Source organism: Rattus norvegicus, chromosome 16 (genome assembly GCF_036323735.1).
Source record: "Rattus norvegicus strain BN/NHsdMcwi chromosome 16, GRCr8, whole genome shotgun sequence".
NCBI lineage: Eukaryota > Metazoa > Chordata > Mammalia > Rodentia > Muridae > Rattus > Rattus norvegicus.
The window spans coordinates 7,928,384-7,943,433 of NC_086034.1; the positions used below are offsets into that span (position 1 = coordinate 7,928,384).

Sequence of the window (15,050 nt, forward strand, 5' to 3'; positions counted from 1 at the left end):
TTCTTGAGTTAGTCATCTCAGACGTTTGCTGGGGCAATGGGAAGAGGACTTACACTCCTACCTGTTACAGCAGTGGGGCCCGCAGATGCCTGGCTTTTAGGATCTGTGTTTTTCAAACATGTTTGCATGCTGAAATTTTCTGTCATCACTGACCATCTAGGAGGGAGAGGAAAACGTGTTTTCAGTGAAAGAAGAGATGGAGTCTTCAACAGAAAAACGGTCTCTAAGTGTCAACAGTAAGGCTTATAAGGGAGTTGGCTGACAATCTCTTATATTCATATTTAAATGCATTGAAATTTAAATATAGACTTTTTTTTGTAAAGGCCAATACAAAGTTAACATATATTCTTCCTAATGTTCATGAATTTCTAAGGCATCTCTAGGAACCTCTGGGAAGCCTATGAGGGATTTCTGACAGGAGTGGACCAGCTCCTAACCTCTTCTTTCCTAGTAAAATCTGGGCAAAGACCCCCCCTTCCCAGCTATGTCGGTAACTTAGTTTTTGCAGTAAAGGGGTTCACGACAGTCAATTCAAGTCCACTCAGCAGACAGCTGTGGTGTTTCATTTATTGTTGGCAGGAGGTGCGAGCGTCTATTCTGACAGCTAGAAGAACCCCAAAGCTGCCCAGGAGGGTTTCCAGAGCGCTCAGGATGAAGGTAAAGTAATTAAAATAAAGCCACTATGCAAATCTTAAAGGCAGACCCTTGGGGCTTCCTCCAGACCTTCTCCAGATTGTAGCTCCTGGATATTAATCTAGCCTAAGCTAGTTTATTAATAATATTAATAATCATAATAACTCAAAATTGGGGAGCATATTTCTTTAGAGAATCAGAGAAGCATTTGTGTGTACTGCCATACGGCGAGGCCCATCCTGACTCCCCAGCTGGCTTTGATGGGTCCCCTTCCTGTCCCCACAGCATGCTGCCACTACTTTCCCCAGAGCACATTGCACTGTGACAGATCAGATATCAGGACTCATATGCTTTACAGATTGGTGATGGAGTCTTTCTCTCACAAACTAGAGGGTGCCTTGAACCTGGAACGAGGGTCTTAAGTGTCTGCACGCTGAGCACGCCAACACAGATGTGACGATGCTTTCAACTGAGTATCATGATTTCTACCCCAACCCAAGGCAAACCGAGGCACACACACATGTAAATGGTTGAAGGAGCAAGGTGATAGGATGTTTGGTGACAAAGGGACCTGACTTTAGGCTCCAAGACCATCTGGAAAGATCGGATTGACTAGCTTGCACCTCCAAACAAAATGCAACTCGTGGCCAGCAGCTCTCCTGAGGAGGGAGGGGAGTCCAAGCCACATGTGCACACGGCCTGGGCGAGAATGACATGGTGGCATTTATTGCCAGTATGTTGAGGACCGGCCATTCTGTGATCAGAGCCCCCGCCATACTCATCTGCCTCATAGGTTCATTGTCATAGCTGCTGGGATGCTCTCCATGCCCCACTGGTCACCATGGCAGCACCTTGCTCACTCCTAGGAGCCATAAATAAGCCCACCTAGGGTCCTGAGTCCTCTGGCACATGATTGGGGTGACAGGACACTGGGCAGGGCTAAGTCCTGTTAGAAACCAGGCCTTAGAATCGGAGCTGATGAGTGCATGGGGGACAAAGTGAACGCGGGGTGGGGTGAATTCCTTCACGTGGCTCTAGCCTTCCAAAGCAGTGGTTTCCCTATGCGCCCCTGCACAGCCTCTCCCCCAGGGATACCTTAGCTCACTTCCTTTGCCTTTGCCTTTTGTCTGTTGCTCTTGGATGAATCTTCTAAGGGGTTAAGATTGCTGGTCTGACGGAACCAGCTACAATTAAGATTGTTGGCTTCCAGAAAGTTCCCTGGGCTCCTCCTCACCCTGCTTTGATCAGCTTCTTGCCTTCCCTTCCTCTCTGTGGTGTTTCTTCTGCCTCCAGCTATGGTTTCTCTCCTTTCCATGTAACATGGACACGGGGGTAACCCACCTGTCTGACAGGGAGGAATACATCCTAAAGAGACACCTGCTCCCCGCTTTGGCTGTTACATTATCAAAAGAATGGACCCCAAGTATTGTCAGCAGAAGAAGAAATGGCTGAAGGCCTGGGGTCACCCTGAGGAGGAGCTTGTCTCCTGGAGAAAGGTTTTATGACTTATTTGATGGTCTTGCATTAGGGACTTGGAGCTGAAGTGATGGTGGGCCGGGACCACACCTGGCCACATTGTTCAGTCATACATATCTCTTGCTTTCTGCTGAAACTCTATCCTCATGCCGGGACCCCTTAATATGGAGTTGGGGGAGTTGCTGGGTACTTTTGTCCCCTTTCCCAATGTGCCACATTGAATAAGACTCCCTTTTCTGGTTTTCACTACTAATGTGGTTCCTCTGATTGGCTTACTGAGGATGGATGACTGAACTTGACTCGTTGGGACACAGGGTATGACCCCTGAAATTTGGTAACTGTGACTTTGCTCACACCTGAGCATTTATATACCAGGCTCTATCCAGGCCCAGCTGAGTGTCTGCCCCAGCCCAAAGCTCCAGCCACTTGCCAGCCAGCTCCAAGCCTGTGGCTCTCTCCCTCCAAACTGACATGTTTCAGAAAGCACCCAGGTGCTGCCTCTGGGAACTCCACCGGCCTCAGAAACACAAGCCACTTCCTTCTCTCCTTCTTCCCAAGTTCCCCATTTTCTCCATTTCTTAGCCCCTGAGATTCGTGTGCGTGCGTGTGTGTGTGTGTGTGTGTGTGTGTGTGTGTGTGTGTTAGATTTAAGTGTGTGAGTGTAGGTGTGTGCGTGTAGATTTAAGTGTGTGAGTGCAGGTGTGTGCTTGTCACAGAGTTCATGTGGCGATCAGAGGACAATCCCAGGAGACCCTTCTTACTCGTGTGTCAGACTGACTGGCCTGGGAATTTCTGGAGATTATCAGATCTCTACCTCCCGTCTTTCTGTAGATACACTGGAATTACAGGTAGGTACCCACTTTTTTTTTTTTACATGGGTCCTGGGGACTTGAACTCAGATCCTTCTTACCCACTGTTCTAGATTCTCAACCCCTGAGACTTATTTTAAAAATCTCTTCCTCCCACTGCCACTGTCTCTCTCCATGTTAGTCCCTGGCCCCGGTGCTACCACGGCTCTTGTGGGCTACTGCAGGAGACTGTAGATATTCCTACCCTCCGCCCAGCTTCTAGAAAGAAAGTATGGCATGCCAGCCTCTTGTTCAGAGCCCTCAGTGGCTTTGAGGTTTCCAAGAATACTCATGCTGGACTCTCCACCCCTCATGGTCTTTCCTCAGCTTCAATAAACCATGGGAAGCTCTGCCCCGAGGTCTTCACTTCTAGTGCCTGCTACCCCGTTGGATCACACCCATGCTTCAGAACCCTGGATTATGTGTCCCATCAGAAAGTCAGCTTCTTGAGGCCACTTCATGCCTCCCCTTATATCAGCAGTTCTCAACTTGTGGGTCTCCACCCCTTTGGGGTCCAAGAGCCCTTTCACAGGGGTTTCATACCAGACTATCCTGCATATCAGATATTTAAATTATAATTCATAACAGTAGCAAAATTATAGTTATGAAGTAGCAAGGAAAATAATTTTATGGTTAGGGGTCACCATAGCATGGGGAACTGTGTTAAAGGGTCATAGCATTGGGAGAGTTGAGAGCTCTGCGTTACACACTCCTGTGACAGGCTCTGATTATCTCTGTCACAACGCTGTCCTGCCTGCAACCGTTGGCTCTCATGATGTGATACTTAGCATGTGTCTGTCCTGTTAGTGCTTCACCCCTCCTGCTTCCCAAACTCTCTTCCTCACATCCACAGCACGAGATGTCTGTTACACACATGAGCAAATCTCCCGCTCCTGCCACCGCTCAGTTTATCCAATCATCTTGGATAGATTACTTTCCAAGACTCACCGATAAGCTGAGATTCACACAAGTCTCTTGAGTTCCAAATTAGATTTTTAAATCCAAGTGGGTTTTTTAATTTGTTTTTTGATTCTAAGCTTCCAAGCATACAATGTTTCCTTGTGGTCAGAGGTGGGAGGTTAACTGGGTTAGTCTTAGGGTGGCTGGGTTCCAGGTTTAGTGTCTGGGGATTCCCTCTAAACCCACATGACAGCCACATTGCTGATTGTCATCGAGTGGGTATAATATAATGGTGGGTACCAGAATACACAGTGCCCTACATGCCACAGTCAACCCTGAAGAGCTCCAGGCAGACAATGGCACACTGCTAACACACCCTGCCTGCCACACACCTACACAGGACTGGTGAGTAATGCACTAAGCCACCGGAGAGAAGCACACTCAGGGGGTGTTACGGCTTTTCCTTTTGGAAGGTTGTCCCTTTGAATAAGAACGTATCAAAGAGGCCAAATGAGAGGGTGCACACCGCACCAGCCTTTCCTCTGTCTGAGCACTAAGATGCCTCGTAAATGTGGGATGCTCTCACCTTGTCTCAAGGTGAGCTGTCATTGTACTGCTGCTTCCTGCCAGACCCCTTGCACACTCAAAAGGACCAGTGTGACTTCCCGCTCTGTGCTCTGACTTCCCTGGCCTGCCACCCACTGGCTGAGGGATCTTCAGGCATATCCTAGCAGGGTTTGTCTGAGTGGTGTTTCCTCTGCACAACCTATCGCCATGTCTCCATCTGGCTTACTCCTTGTAGGATCCATTTCTTTTATGTTACACGCTCTGCTGCATCCCGTATTTTCTGTATGAACCTGTCTCTCCAACATTTGGAGATCTTTGGAGGAAGGCCAATTTGCCTACGTTCCCTCCACCCTGGGCCTTGTGCCTGCTTGCCTCGTGCAAAAGCTGTCAGCTGCCGTGGTGGGGAGCATGTCTGTGCTGACAAGCATCCTGGGTGTGTGGTACACAGATAGGGGGCAGGCTGAGAGCTCAGATACCTCATACTCTCCAGATTTCCCTCAGGGATCAGGCCAGCTGCTAACCCAGGCCTGAGAGTGCCACGAAGTCTGACCTCTGCTGGAGTGCTCTGATCTTTCTGCATCCCAGATGGGGAACGAAAGAGGGAACAAAAGAGGTGACCAGGTGTGGAGACTTGTGTGTGTCCACCTTTAGTTCCAGAAGCTCCACCTATAGCCAGTTACTCCTTCACACCCCACAATGACAAGTACAACTGTCCGACCGATCAGAGCCCTGATGGGTGACTCCAGGGTGGGGTCCCAGCTTACACGTCACCACTCATACACACTTCTGAGATGAGACAGCAGCGCCTCAGAGAGGCAGCGCAGACTTTCTGTGTCGTCCAGGTGATGGGTGGTTAAGCTAGGCTGGGCACCCAGGCCGCATGACTCTGGGATCCACACTGAGCAGGGGACACAGTGGGAGGTCTGACAGTCCTAGTCTGACAGAATGGACAGATGAAAGCAAGGAATGACTGGTAACATGGGAATTTCAGACCGCCAGTAAACACCCTTTAAATTACAAGTATGTTCACACGGAAAATGTTTTATACCAGAAGTTATTCTGAAATTCGAATTCCACTGCCCTCTTGGTATTTCAGTCTGGCACTCGGGGTCTTACAGCTCACAGAAGCCAAAGTAGGTTACAGTCAGAGGAAGCCAGCATCGTATCAGTCCTGAGATGACACACCACGGCACGGTCCCACACATCGCTTTCTAGCTCTTGGCTCTCTTTGGCACCCAGTATCTTGCTTGGTTCTCGTGCCTGTGTTGAGGAGGGTTGAGCAGAGCCACACCTCCATTTTACCGGTGGAGAAAAAGAAGGCACAGAGAGGTGCAGACTACTGCCTAGTGTAACACAGCATGCAAAGAAAAGGGAGAATTCAGGCTGCCATTCCACTCCAGTTACTACCAGACTCCTCTGTGTTTTCTACAGCAAGAAGCTCAGATGGGGCTAAGGTTCTGGTGGCTGCATCCCAGGGGCCTCCCTTGCTACTCTCGGCTCCTGGGTGAGACTCGGGCAAGAACGGAAGGTATAGGTGGAGAAAAGGAGGCTGCTTATTTCACTTTCCTGGACATCTCAGCTTTCTTCATGGGAGCCACAAGGGCTGATCTGGCTGGGAACATGGGCCCCTCTGCTTGGAGAAGGCTCTGTGCGATGGGGCCTTGGGACTGACTTCTGTCCAGCTGGGGCTGGGGCTGACTCTGTTGGCTGCCGGGTGTGGTACTGCTGCTGTCTTTTCCTCCCTAGACTTGCTGCTTGCCACAGGAGGCCTCTGGGGTTTGTTCTACCACCGGTTTGACCGCTTGCCTGTGGTGTGGTTTCCAAGTCCAACATCTTTGGGGGGATGTAATCGCCTTAATTGAATGGTATTTTCCGTTCTCAGTGAGGGGAAGCAGGAAGACAGAAGGCATGACAGGTTAACTTTATCACACCCAGAAGGCCCCAGGAAATTGGAATTGATTCCTCTTGCAGGGCTTTTGGGGTGCTATTTGGAGGAGTTGGCTCATGCATACCACAAGGAATCATTTAGAAGAGTGAGTCATGACAGTTCGCTCATTTGTCTCCAGTTTGGAAGTCTCAGTTCGGCCTAAGCACATACAGAGCCTCCGCTAGCCTAGCCCAGCCCCTCACTCTGGGCCATGACTTGCTGCTGCTCATGACTTGCTGGGCCAGGCTCTCCCATTCCCTGTGCAATTCCCAGCAGCCCTGCTGCTTCAGAGACCCTTCTCTATGATCTATGCTTCTGGAGGAGACTGGCCTAGTTGGCTTGGCTATTTGAGCAGAGATACCATATGGGTGGTTTAAGCACCGACACTGAAGCTCTTATGTCTGGGAAGGTCAGGTGCATGTTATCTGGTGAGGCGCTATTCCTGCTTGTGAATGGATATCCTCTTAATTTATCTATCCACGGTGGTGGCGTCTCTCTTGTCTTCTCTTTTAAAGGTACTCATGAGGACTCCGCCCTCCTAAGTACACTATCCCTCACAGGCCTGCCTCTAAACACCAGCCCATAGGGAGTCAGTGTTTCAACTTATACATTTTGGGGGACACAAACATCCAGTCCATACCAGATAATGATGAAACGGCCAAATAGGAGGGCTCCTTCAGGAGTGGGGAGAAGGTGGAGAGAAGCAGGGTGTCCACAGGGTAGGGGGCCTGGGACATCTTTGTATACACCTAATATTGGCTAAGTCACTGATAGATCTCAGTGGATTTCCTCTCCTCCACCTTACACTGGGGAAAGCTTCCAAGGTCATTGCTTAAGGCACCGGAGTCCTGAATCTGAGTAACACCTTAACTTTAGCCTTGAGTCCTTCTCTCTGGTGCTCTGATGATTCTCCTCCACTATCAGCCTGGAGTCTGATGGAGGTGCCCTTGCAATCCCTTTCAACTTTTAAAAATCAGAGATGTAGGCTTGACTGAGAAAAAGCTCTTGTGAGTGGCATCTCAAGCCTTTGCATGAGTTCAGCCAGTTAGTGCTGGTAGAGGACTTACTATATGCTCCCTATCTGGAGCGTATATGCTGGAGATAACAGTCTGGACAGGACTGATCTGAGACCAGCACCTTTTCCCTGTGGAACTGGGAATCTTGGTATGGGTTGCTTTGTACTTTGGACGGCATTAGACCGTCTCTGTCTTTCATTCATTTCTTTCTATCTATCTATCTATCTATCTATCTATCTATCTATCTATCTATCTATCTATCTATCATCTATCTATCTATCATCTATCTATCTATCATCTATCTATCTATCTATCTATCTATCTATCTATCTATCTATCATCTCTGAGGTTGTCAACTCTGAGGTTGTCAAGTATGTGTATAAACACACAACATTAATTTGTAGAAGAGTTTTTGCATCTGACTTCTTTTAACCTGTTCTGGCTGGTGTCTTGTCAACTAGACACAAGTTAGGGTCATCTAGGAAGAGAACCTCAGTTCATCAAATTGGCTTGAATAATGATTTATGTGGGAGGGTGGGCAGCACAACCCCTAGCAGGTGGTCCTGAGTTGTATAAAAAAGTGGGCTGAACCAGCCACAAGGAACAAGCCAGTTAGCAACACCCCCTCCTCACTCCCCCATTGCCTCAGTTCCTGCCTCTAGGTTCCTGAATTCCATGAGATGCAGGGCTGGCATCTTCCAGAATGACCTGAGACCTGTAGGATAACACAAACCCTTTATTCCCCAAGTCACTTTTAATCACGGTGTTTATCCTAACAATAGAAAGCAGACCCAGGATAGTATTCAAGGCCTGGCCTGATCTGAGCAGCCCTCAAGCTAAGAGATAAGTGGTGATAACCAGGAACTCTCAAAACTGACCCAGGGCTCTAGTGAGTATAAGACTCCTTCAGAGTTTTGGTACCCGGTCCCAATGGCTTCAAGTTTGAATCTCTCACTAACCACAATCACACATGAATGGGTCTCTCAGCCCCGCAGCAGGAAAGCACTCAACACACGGTTGGGATCTTGGATGAAGACAGCAGTTGACTAGAACTTGCCAGACACCGGGTACTGGTTATACTCGTGCAGTCTCTATGGCTGCCTCAGGCCTGGAGTTGATGGGGATAACTTGGAGGCAGTCATTCCACCCTACAGCTCAGCCTGCATGAAGTTCATTCTGTCTGGGTTGCCAGGTTACAATGTCTAGAGGGACCGGTTTTCCAGAAACTTATGATCATTGCCTAGACCTGGAGCCGAGTCTGTAGCTAGTGTAACCAGGACTGGAGGACACCGATTCCAGGCATCACAGACCCAAGGAAGGATTCAGCCTCAAGAGGAATGAGTAGTCAGGGGGAAGGGAGAGAGAGCAAGGCTGGGATGGAGGGGTCTCCTTCAATCTGTCTTCTTTCAGCTTCTACTCCGGATCCCTGATAACCATTGCAGGCCAAGCACTGTTTATCGATTTGCTCTCTGGGTTCTATGTGCTGATTTGTTGATTGGCCCATTTCCTGATGGCAGCCCGATGTCCCCAAAGCAGGGTTGGGACCAGATGTGCACAGCGAGCTTTGCAAGGTGCAAGGGAATCTGGAATACTTCTGAGTCCCAGCAGGCTCCAGCTGTGCGCGCTCTTGAGTGGAGTCTCACTTGCACAAGCTTGCCCTCCAGCGAGCAGCTGCACTCTCGCACTGCTCTTGCCTACCTCAGACGGGGCGGCACTAGATGTCAGTCCCCTGAGCGCCTGATAGACTTGGCCAGAGCCCAGTTTCTGTATTCCTGCTGCATTAGGGAGGAGTATATGACTGTCACTGCCATCCTGTTGGCGGTGCTCCCCCCTCCACATCTCTGCAGGTGCAGATGCCAAGCCTCAGGGGCCTCCCCATTCCCTTCAGAGTCAGAGGCGTCCATCTGCCTTTCCAGGAGTGATGGAGTTAGCATCAAAGGCAGAGCCGAAGCCCTCTGGCCCATCTGTGACCCCCTTCCATGCACTTTTGTCAGAATCAGGGGGAGTCCTGATCAACCTACACTTTCCAAAGAAGACCTGATCACCTTGCCATTCACCCAAACTGTGTGCCTGAAGCCAAGTATGTCACCAGAGGAGGGCCACACCACTGGTGAGACACGCAGGGTCTACCAGTATAGGCTTCTACATGGGACCTTGGTGTGAGCCTAGCAGGGCTGCTTAACAATTGTCATGGTTTGAATATGCTTGACCCAGGGAGTAGCACGACTAGGAGGTGTGGCCTTGTTGGAGTAGGTGTGTCACTGTGGACGTGGGCTTAAGACTCTCACCCTAGCTGCCTGGAAGCCAGTCTTCCCCTAGCAGCCTTCAGATGAAGATATAGAACTCTCAGCTCTGTCTGCACCATGCCTGTCTGGATGCTGCCATGCTCTCACCTTGATGATAATGGACTGAACCTCTGAACCTGTAAGCGAGCTCCAATTAAATGTCCTTTATAAAACTTGCATTGATCATGGTGTCTGGTCACAGCAGTAAAACCCTAACCAAGACAACAATATAACCACGACTGAAAAGCATGACTACAAGTCTTAGACCAAGATTCTCAACCTGTGGGTCCAGACCCCTTAGGGGGATGGAATGACCCTATCACAGGGGCTGTCCTAAATCATCAGAAAACATGAATGTTCCTATCACGATTTGTCGTAGTAGCAAAATTACAGTTATGAAGTAGCAACAAAGGTGACTTTATGGTTGGGTGTCACCACAGCATGAGGAGCCTATTAAAGGACTGCAGCGTTGGGAAGGTTGAGAACCACGATCTTAGAGCCTTAGTCTCCTCCTGAGTTGTGGAGCTGATGCTGGATGCCTTGTGGGGGCATTTCTAGCATGGCTTCTTGACTTGGTCGCTGCAGACCAACGTCCCCTGGGGGTGCCGTCTGGCTCTGTCCGTGAATAGACTCCAGATTCATCTACACTTTCCTTCCACCATCTCCATGGGCATCCTGTCCTGGACTCAAAATGGAGGAATCGGTGTTGGAAAGAAGCTTCAGAGGCAGCTCTGGGCACTGGGAAGAACCAGAAGCCTGGTTCTACGACAGTATCCTTCTGCACACGTCTCCTGTCCATCATTGTAAAATAGGGACAGGACAAACTATCTCCATTTATGATGACTTTCATCCGAGTGGGGCCTGGAAGCCTGAGGTCCCAACCCTGTAACTGACATGGTCAGAGAAGCTTCGCCTGATGGAAGTTCTAGTCTACGGGCGGGGCTGTGTGCACGTGTGCTCACAATCCCCACAGAGAATGTGTCTAGCACTGGATAAGACATTTACCTGTCAAAAGAACGAATGAATGGATGAGAGACATTCCTACTCTCTGCACCTAACATAAGGTCAACCCAACACGGCACCAGATCTCATCAATATTTGTTGTCATTTAATACAATGACTTCACGGGGCAGTTTATTTATGGAGAAGGAATGTGGAGCCTAGATATGCTTAGCTAGCTGGTGACGTGGGGTTTGGACCTCTGACCACAGGATGCCTTCTTCCCTGCACCCACCCACCAGGCTCCAAAACATGAGATTCCAAGTCTCTGGAACTCTTTAGCATCTTGTATAGACAGTAACACTACCTTGAGGGATTACAGTTTTAGAACACTTTAGAACAAACTTCTGTTTGTCTAAGCCTCATCTGGTGCTGTTACGCTGGCATGCTGGTACCCAGCACCCTGGCTTCCATGGGGACTACTTTTGATTCTGTACTTTCCGATTCTGTGGCATAGTCATAGATTGATACAGATGGGGATGATTCTTTAGGAGAGGATGTGGTTACGTTGGGAATAGTTTACTATCCGGCAACCATACCTTCTCCAGCTCTAGAAGGCAGCCAGACAAGACCCCTGAAAGAATCCAGAGTCTGCCAGGTTGAATAGAGAAGTTGGCCCAAGAAGTACCTCTTCAGCAAAGCAGAGGGGAAAGCAGAGTCTTCCCTACCCTCTCGGAGGACCATTGCTTCCCTTGGGGGAATGGATGGCACCAGCACTCTAAGGGAGCTCCTGGCCATCTGTCCTTGAACCTGTCTACTTAACTCCAGATCCTCACCACACACATCATATACATGACCTTGTTTGCAGTTCTAATTAGGAGGTTAGGTCAGCTTTGTACTGAAAGTTTTTAGAAAGAGAAATTGAGACTCAGAGAGGCTGAAGAACTAACTCCCTTAGCGTCATGGCTAGGAAGTAGAGATCAAGATTCAGACCTACAGCTCTCCACTGCACAGCTCCGCCTGACCAGTGGTCCCACCTCTCAGCCCTGTGAGCACTTGAGGAGTTACCTGGTCAGTCCACCTCATCACTCCGTGCCTCTGCCCAATTTACTGCAGCAACCCTCAACTCCCTGGGAGGTTGGAACAGGTGGAGAGCAAAGAGCTCCAATAGATTTGTGTGGAGTGAGGATTCAGTACACAAGAATCCTCATCACAAGATACTGTGTGGCCTGGATATATATATATATCTCAAGTTCACGTCTACTCTTAACCCTGACTGTGATGGATCAGGACAGCAGTGACGGAGCACTCCTCCACTGAACTGGAGCTGAGCAAAATGCCAGAGGCCTCTCTCTGGGTTGGATAGGCCTCTTCCATTGGCCTTCTCTGGTCTGATTACTCTACCCCTTGTTAGTTGTGCATCCTTGAGCAAGTTATTTAACCTCTCTAAGACTCAATGTCTGCTTCTATGAAGGGAAGCCCAGGATTTATGTTGCTGGGTGACCTCAACATGAACCTAGACATGCTAAGGCCTTGTCAGTTGGGAACATGTAGCTAGCCACTGAATGGTGGCTATGGTATGGGAAAAACTGAGGACTGGGTATAGCTTCATGTGTTGTAGCTCTGACCTTTGTCTTCTACCTCCTGTGAGAGTCAGACAAAGTCATACCGGTGTGTGAGTGTGTGTGTGTGTGTGTGTGTGTGTGTGTGTGTGTGTGTGTGTGTGCTGTAATGGTTCAGGCAGGAATAAAGGAATTCTAAAGAGAAAGACACTTCTGCCCTTTCTTGGCTATCAAAATATTGAAACGCAGGTTCTTAGGGAATTGAAAATTTCCCAGAAAGTTCCTGCTAGCAGAAGGGAAAGGCTTAAGCCTAGTGTCAGCCAGAGGGAGATCTGGTCTCTCAGGGAGGTTTCACACAGTTATGATAACTTAGATTGCCTTAGAGGACAGAGCTAGACAGTGACCAGTCAATGATTTTAAACCTTATCTTTAAACTTAGGTGCCTCTCATTGGGCTGACAGAGCTAGCTGGATTTGTACATAATGTTTAAACTTCAACTTCATATCAGGACTCACAATATGGCTTTGCATATCACCAGGCCTCTTTGTTTGTCCTTCCAATGTGGCCCCATTGCCTAAATTTCTTTTATTTACCAGAACTTATTTCTTTAGTTGGTCCACTGAGGACAGGTGGCCTGGCCTACCTTGCTAGAGCTGCCAATGTCTAGGTTTTGACCCCCACTCCCCCGAACACAATGCTCCTTGTAGCCTGGTAGTCTCAGGACAGCCAGCTAAGGGGCTGCTCCAATATCACCTGCCCCTCAAAGGTGAGCTTCAGCAGTACCCGGTGTGAGAGCAGCTTCCATTGTGGCAGAGAGGCTGGCGAAAGATCCGAACAGCCTTGGAAACCCTGCTTTTAGATGCATTGACTGAGGCCCAGCACTCCCTCCTTCCTTTGGGCAAAGGCTGTAAGGTGGCTGAGGTGATATCTGTCTCTCCACCTAGCCAAGGAGTTGCAGAAGGGACCTCCCAAAGAAAAACAAAACAAAACAAACAAACCCACAAAACCGAAAAAAAAAAACCAAAACCAAAGACCACCACGACCACCACCATCAACAACGACAGCCACCAACACAACAACCACAACAGTAGAGAACTGCAGTATACTGCCAAGAGCCCAGGGTATAAGCACTGGGAAGGATTTCTGAGAGCCCTTCTGGATGTTGTCCTTTGCACACATCCCGTCTGAGCTGGACCTTGGAGAGCAGGGTGAGAACGCTCTCCCAAGTCCCGGGAGAAGCACTGATACACATTGGGTTCTTCAAACTCTTTTGCTGTCAGATTCCTCTAAGGTCAGCTTACTCAGGCCCCTATCGAATGTGTTTTGCCCCACCTTAGATCCATCCACCACTCGAGGCTGGTCCTCGAGCCAAGAATATCCTCTGCCTTCCCATGACTCCAGGCGGCTGTATATTCCCCATACTGTACTCGTCTCATATGCAGCTAGGTTCACACAGGCACTGCACCTCATTGTGTGATACACCTCAACCCTGGCACGAACTCCACAAGTTCCCTACTGGGTCCTGATCTCTGTCCTCCATTGATCCCTTGGCTTCCCCACCAGCCACTATCATCAACTCCTGTCATGCAAGCCCCTGGGAATCAACCAGAGGCCAAGAGGCCCTTGGAGTTTTCTCAGCTAACTAAATGAAACCCAAGATGGGCAGGGCGTGGCCGCATACTCCTGTATCCTCGGAACTTGGCACTTTGGAGGTTAAAGACAGAGGATTCAGAGTTCAAGGCTGGTTTATGTTTTAAAATCAACAAGCAGGAACAACAGACAAACAAATACATGGAATTATTAGGGCTATAGTCTGGCTGGATTTGGTGAAATGGGGTTAAATTTACCAATAGAAACAAAGCCAAGACACACTCTAGCCTGCTTGGATCTTCGAGGGAACATCAGCCTCATGCACCATCCCCCCAGGGACATTCTCTTAAAGCCCCTCTCTCCTGTGCAGCACCCCTGGGCAGACAGACTAAAGCCCCAAAAGGCAGTAAGGAAGGCAGCCTAACCTTGGTGTCACAGCAGGGCTCAGTTACCAAGACAGGCTGTGACTGGAGGAGTAAGCTATTTCAGAACACGGGGCTTCCCCCTGCTAGTCCGGGTCAAGAGCAGAGAGGCAGGAAGCACAGAGGCTCACTGAGAAAAGGTCCACCGCCAAAGAGATGGGCTCTTCCTCTGAGGCAGGAGGCTGCCTTTCCTGTTGCCTTCTCACAGCTCCAGCTGCCTGGTGTCCTGGTAGACTCTGATGGTTCTGCCTTGGGCCAGCTAGCATTTTATCAGGCCACTTCCTCTTTAATGTGAGCATTTGCTCCGGTCCCTACCAGCCTCTGGTCATCCAAACAAGCAGGCGCTCTTGCTCTCAGCTCAGAGACCTAGAGGCAGACACAGGATGGACTCGGGTCACCCGGCTATTTATAAACTCCGAAATAAGCACAATCTACTCTGGTCGGCTGCTCCACACAACTGGTGCCTCTAAGGCTAAGGTAACCCTCAACCCCACAGGGCAAAACTAAACACTTCCGGTGTGATCTACAAGTGACAAGCAGGCCTAGGGGAGGAGACTTCAGAGTCCGGGTGCTGCTGGCCATGACAGGCCTGTCCCAAGATTTTCCTTTTTTCTTTCTTTCTTAATCTTGTTTTTAAATTTTAATCCTTTGACCATGCATAATATATTTTGATTAGTTCTGCACTCACTACACCAGCTTGCTCCTCTTCCCTCCCTGCTGACCCTTTTCCGACAACATCATGCCTCACATTTCTCACTTTCATGTCCTTTTGCGTGTTCGTTTTGACTTTAATCAGGCCCGCTTGTGCGAACTGTGTTGCTGCTGTGGGTGTATGTGGATTAAAACTCTACCCGGCTCTGAGGGCACGTGCCCCACAAGTAGTCA

General features: G+C 49.2%; 1 protein-coding gene across 6 annotated transcripts in view; it reads right to left on the minus strand.

Annotated features, from left to right (window-relative positions):
• Nucleotides 1–15,050, minus strand: part of C16h10orf71 (similar to human chromosome 10 open reading frame 71) — a 51,380-nt gene that overhangs the window by 11,483 nt on the left and 24,847 nt on the right. For all 6 annotated transcript variants that reach the window (XM_063275629.1, XM_039094889.2, XM_006252757.5 and 3 more), the window contains one exon: nucleotides 62–156. The gene's annotated coding sequence lies outside the window, so the exon portion shown is untranslated. The remainder of the gene's footprint in view (nucleotides 1–61; nucleotides 157–15,050) is intronic.